Consider the following 6,648-nt stretch of genomic DNA (forward strand, 5'->3'; position numbering starts at 1 on the left):
GCTATTCGGACGAATATAAAATTTATCCTACCACCAACAATGGTTGGTGATATGGTATATGCCTATAGTTATATCCAGAATCCCTAACACAAATATTTAAAGCTATAACAACATTTAAGTGAACATTCACTGTTAAAATCTTTAGTAATTTATGAAACCGAAGTATAGAGCAAAATGTACGTGCTATGTTTACAAGATCCGACACCTTAACGAATTATAAGCGATTCCTATTCTCGAAATCACGAGGAAATTGCGCTGTTTATTATCAACAATCACCGCTATGACCTTTGTTATTCATGCAATCCTACAAAATATCACATTTTTCAAAACTCAACAATTGAGTTTTCCGCGATGATAACAAACTTAATGTGTATACTCACTCGTCCGTGCTCGATCGATGGAGGGCGAATTGCCCGCGTGTCCGTGACTCGAGACATGCACGCCCTGTAACATAAATAACCAAGTAAGATCCGACTTTATTATGTATGGAACCACAAATTTATGGCCACAGGTGCCCCTTTTAAATTTCCAAGAAAACGGCATATATACTTAACCCTTTAACAATACAGCACTTAAATAAAACAAAGTAAGAAATTTTCCCGTAACCATGATCTATGGTAATAAATCCGGGATATTTTTCTTTATTGCTTATAATGATGAGACGAACTTGCTGTTCGCCTGATGGTAAGCGATACGACCGCTCATAAACAGTAGAAATACCAACCAACACCTTGAATTACAAAGTATTGTTTGGTATACCACTACGCCCGCCATCCTGAGACATGAGATGATAAGTCTTATTAGGTCCTGTAGTTACACTGTCTACACTGACTTAGTTAGCGAAAGGATCTAGGCCTATTTGCATCCATTAACTATACAAATTGTCACTTAAGTTAAGTAAAGAACAAATATACCAAAACGAGGTACAATTTAAATTAGGTACTAAATACAAAATAAATATTTAATGTATATATAGGTACTATAATATGAAGCCGAAAACTTTGTTCGTTTTAACGCGCTATTCTCAGGAACTACACGTTCGAATTGAAAAAATATTTTAGTGTTCGATAACCCCTTTATCTAGGAAGGCTAAAGGCTATTATAACATCACTATGACTATGACCTGTGACCAATACGAGTGGAGCATCAATGAAAAATATTGCACAAACGGGAAAATTCATGATGATTTTCTTCCGTAGCGTGCGCTGTGTAAACAGTTAAAGAACCTACTGCAACAATAACGAATTGTTCCTCTTAAAACGATCTTGTCAATATGATATTGTACTCAATTTTAAAATTATTTTTATCTACCGGCGTAAACTGCATGAGTTAATAAACCAGTCTAATCCCGGCACACGTGTTTGATTCCTATGTCCATTTAATATGGCGGAGAAGGTAGGATTTAAAACAGATCTAAGACATATATTTTAAAACAATGTACCCGCCGCATCTGTCTGCCTGTCTTTACGCTATAAACTCAAAAACTACCCTACTAAGTGCGACAAAATTTGTTATGAAGATAGTTTGAGACCTTGGGAATGACATAGGCTATTTTGTATGGCGGACTTTTATCGGAAAACTGTATCACGCAGGCGTAGCCGCGAGCAGCTAGTATAAACATAACAACACATTGGAAAAAGATTAAGTAAGTATCTTGCTTGTCTGTATAAAGCTTAGTTATTTTTCGATTTTAGTGATTTTTGAGTAGGTTTTAATAATTGTGATAATTTGTACGTAGATTAACTGCAAAATATTAAACAAATAGCTAATAAAGTCAGCCTATTACTACAAGGTCGCCTACATAATTCGTATCTAACCTGAAAAGTAAACATGATGTCACAACATGTTTATCATTAATAATGGTACTTATATACCTCCTAAATATGGACCACTCGTTCGCGGTTAATGATACTGTCACTCGATGAAGCGATAACATACAATTTATCGATTATTTAATGAAAGTTTAGTCATCGCGTGCCGTATAATAAGTTTTGCATACAATGAATTCAAAATCGCTGCTGCCTTTGACATTCATTTACAGTATGGACTCGGGCCAAATTCTTTCCAAACTCAACTCAATAAAAAAAATCTGGAAATTTTAAGACGTATTTTTCAACCACGATACGTCAAATCATTGCAAATGTTTATCGTTATGTGATGGCACGCGGCCTGTCTCTTATTCCAGTATATGACAACCCTAGCTCAAAGAAGATCTGCTAATGGTTTAGGTTGATAGCACAATCTAGATTTTTCCACATACTTAGAAAATAAAATACTTGGTAAATGTTATATACCTCCTTTAGACTGTTTGAACCAAGAACATTTCGTCATGACTGAGGCAAAAAAGCTTTAAGATGGCACCTGAATTATGGATAGACACAATGATTTGTGTAGTAGATATTTCAATAGGTTAGTCACTGTACAAAGTAAGCTATGTACAGTGACTGACCCTGGAATGCGAAATCGAACTGTTTTAACGAAATGGAGGCAAACGCAAAACCGGTACAATTATGGCGACATCGAGAGATACGACATGTCCCGTTGATCATTTTATTTGGTCCACACTGTATTACCTTGCAGCCCCAGTATAAAACGTTTCTTTTTAAGCTAGCTAACTTATACATTTGCGTCATTTTCTAGACAACAAAATGAATACGTCAATCCATTATATAAATCACGTAACTTGATTATAAATCAAGGAAAACAAACAATAAATACCTGATCGATGAGTACAACCGGTAGGGGTATCGAACTGCAGGTACCGTCGGCTTTCACCGTGCTGTGTTTATTGCCATTTTCTGAAAAAAATGAACATTAATTGTCTATAGGAAAAAAACACTCCAGATTGAAGAAAAATATTGATAAATAAATTTTATCGTCCCATTTATTTTCATGAAAAACAAAAGTAATAATGAAATAACTAGGCATATGTATTTGCGTATCAAACAATACTATGAGGACGAACAGTAGTCCTGAACACATCGTAACAGCAATTTCAATGTTTTCTTTGGCCTAGTTCAGTTTTATTTATCTAACAGCCAACTGAAGTAAAGCTGTACCTCTATATCACAGTCTCGGTCTCTCCTATGCCTACCACAAATACGAAAGTTTTCATGCCGAAAGCAATGAGAAACAGGCTTTTTATCATAGCATTACTCTGTACTTAGTTTAATAGCGTTTGTAAATACGGGCGTTAATTGTGTACATATAATAGATATTATAATTTAATCATTAAAATATTTAAATAATAAGTAACAATTTTGAGATACTGTTGAGCCCAAAGATGACGCGCTCGTAGGTACGTACAAGCAGAACCGCACTTAGGGAAGTACTGGGGGGCTTATTCGTGACACTCCTCCTTGGCACCAGGCCCTAGGGAGGGCGCCAAAAGCTTTGGGTGCGTGCAAAAAGCTCTAACAGAAACACGTCGTTATAAACCTAATACTTTTTTCTACAAAAACATAATCCCAAAAAGGTCGTCATAAAAGGGGAGCACCCGAAAAGCTAAGACCGGCCCTATGTACACAACAAATATAAAATTAAAAGTATTGTCAAAACAACCTAATGCTTTATCGATGCTATTTAATTTAATGTCTTATTCAGAGTAATAGTTTATAGGGTTATCTAAAAGCAAATAACTTTTGGTAGTCTAATTCTTGTAATCAAAACACAATCCGGATTTTCCTATTATTATTTCCTTCATAATGACGTATGCATCAGAAACAATTTCAAGGTATGACATAGGAATAAAAATATGCTAAAAAAATATATTTAAGACATCTCTGGTTGATACTGATTCGCTAATCGTCACAAAACACCGAGCAAAAAGCAATTACCTAAATAGTTACCGCCTACAACATAGCACAGTAACTTCGTGACACAAAAAAGGCCAACATCTCCATAAAACTGTAAAACAATGATGCTCCAAAAAAACTTATAAAAATAAAAAGTATAACTATAAATGTTACACCAAGTTCACGTTTACTGTATGAGGCAGTAAGCGTACCTCTTTAGCTTAAGAGAAAAATCAATTTAAATAATTAGAATAGTAGTTATCAATGTCCTCCGTACATACTCCCTGTACTAAAATTAGTTTTGACCTAATAAGCGATTATTTGTTACGTTTTTCCTAATTTTTTTTATTTGTATAAATCAAAATTATGTTTTGTCATACTTCACTTTTACTAAAAAAATTCTACAGGGTAATTTTTACATTCCGTTAGTAAATGAAACCACATTTCTGTTGTTACCCGTGTTAACATTGTGCCAAAAGTTATGCAACGATTTTCACCCAAAATAACAGTTTTAGTTTTCTAATATATTTTTAGACCATTTTGTAGTTTTAAGTTTAGTGGGAATATGTTGTGTTTAAATGTCTATCAGACTTAAAGTATGATGTTGCCGCTCTGACAACTTTTTTTCGTGCAGTAGTAGTAGCCTTTTGGGATGTAATATAAAAATAACTTTTTTATTAATATTGATTTTGTTCCAAATCTACACTTACTTCTTTATATAATCTACACTTTATTTTACATAATATTGAGAATAATTTATGATATCGTGTTATTTTCAAGAAGATAAGTAAATGGTTTCATTTATTAAGGCATTTTCATAATGGCCCTGTATATGACAATACAAACAATTTTTCTAACATGTAAACTTTTAATTTTAAATAAATGTACAAAAAGCATACCGTTACTTCCATTATTCTTGCTGTTTGTAATGCCTTTTTTCTTTCAAAGTTTCCTCATCAGTTTCACAAATCTGCTGTCAACCAAAGATGACAGACAGGGTAGAGCAAGGCACATGCTCCATGTGGTACAACAACAAGAACAATTCTTCAACCTTGTGGTTCAGTTGACCCCAGCGTCAGTAACATTTCAGTTGGTGATAAGTCATTTTTACGGTAGGTTTGTTTTTAATTCCTAATTAAAAAAATAATAATAACATAAAATAAAAGTGAAAACAAAATATAAAAAAAATATATATTATTTTTTTAAATCACTAGACATGTAGATTTAAGATAAAAGAAATCATTAGAATGGCAGGGTAAGTATTATGTTGTTCGGCCATTAAGTTATCATTGTATTACCTCTATGGGATTTGGGCTTTTTGACTTTATAAATACTTAGTTAATATTAAAAATATTGTCAAAATCGAGGGTTCTTTTATCAAAATGTATTATTAAGGAACAAAGTGAAACCAATAAATAAATTCTTTGACAAAGCCATGACTCAAGGCTTTATTGTGGTCCCAGCAAGAAAGTTTCCTTAATGTAACCTGAAACAATTTTGCCTTTCATATAGTTTGTCTAGTTTAAATACATACATATACTGCGTATAAATTCTAATATGTTATGATAAACCATACTATGTTAAGAATTCCACTTAAATGTGGATTCATAACTTGCAGGAAATATAAAATTTAATTGTAATAGTTCAATGAATTGTTTGTCATTAGCTATTTCTGCTATATTTTAATGTATTGTCAATATTTTTTTTATACTAATAAACAAGTAGATATACCATTGGAATACTGAAGATGTGAAATTTTTCTATTTGGAATATTTGCATACACCATGTGTAAATTACCTGTCCTTATGTGTTCTTGCAGATTTACATTTATTTCACATGAAATGATAATGTCAAAATATCACTGGAATCATCATGACTAACTAACAGGAAAATCTTCAGAATATAAATTAAATTATACAGGTTCGATGTTGTTTCTTTTATATTGTATAATTTATAACTAAAGTCATGAATTCTGTTCATTCTATGAGGTAATAGAGTTTTATATTACATCTAAAATATTCACCTGGTCTAGTGTTAGTCTATATGTACTGGTGCTTAGTGGTCCACATTCAATTCGCAAATTGGACAACCTATTTTGTTGTGTAATTTCAACATAATTTTGTAAGATTGGTTTCCTCAGGAATGATTTATCATCCAAGCAGCTGATTAGAAAACTTAAGCCAAAATCCGTTCTGGTAAATGGAATGTGTATGGATGTTCACCCCATAGGAGTGGGCTTAGTGCAAATGAAATGCGAATAACAATTACAATAAAACATAGTCAATTCAATGTAAAATAAAATCTATCAAATTTAAACATACTATGAGGAAAATAAGATTAAAAAATGTGATAAACTAAAAAAAGATGCCCTGACATGGTCACAGAGTATACAATAATGCATTAGTAAAGAAGTTTTATGCAAAAAGATTCATTTAGTGTGTCTTATCCCATTATATGGGATAAATATTGAGATTTTATACAAAATATACAAAGATACAATTTCTAAGATTGTTACAAATATAAAACAAGTTTAAAAGCTCAATCTAAATAGGGAAGAATAAGTAAATTTTTATTTTAATCTAAGGTATGACTAACATGAGGCCAGGACCATAAATAACATACATTAACATACCTACATATTCAAATGTATGTTGTTACATCATGTACACACATCTATCCTGCATAACAGTCTTTACAACAGGCAGTAAAGGATATTATTATCTACAAAGAAATATAATGAATTATTTATGTTATTTATGTTATTTTAAAGATATTTCGAAACATATTTTCTTGGCACACAATTCATGGCATAGATCAGATGTCTATTTGCAGTCAATGAACTTAGGTCACGGAG

The 6,648-nt window shown here is 32.3% G+C and overlaps 1 long non-coding RNA gene across 1 annotated transcript; it reads right to left on the bottom strand.

Moving 5' to 3' along the window:
- Positions 1–394: 394 nt before the first annotated feature.
- LOC119189617 lies at positions 395–4,787 on the bottom strand. The gene is made up of 3 exons (XR_005112513.1): positions 4,694–4,787; positions 2,719–2,798; positions 395–444 (listed from the first exon to the last, which is right to left on the bottom strand). It is a non-coding gene; the product is annotated as an uncharacterized LOC119189617 (long non-coding RNA).
- Positions 4,788–6,648: the final 1,861 nt, after the last annotated feature.

Source organism: Manduca sexta, chromosome 18 (genome assembly GCF_014839805.1).
Source record: "Manduca sexta isolate Smith_Timp_Sample1 chromosome 18, JHU_Msex_v1.0, whole genome shotgun sequence".
NCBI classification, from domain to species: domain Eukaryota; kingdom Metazoa; phylum Arthropoda; class Insecta; order Lepidoptera; family Sphingidae; genus Manduca; species Manduca sexta.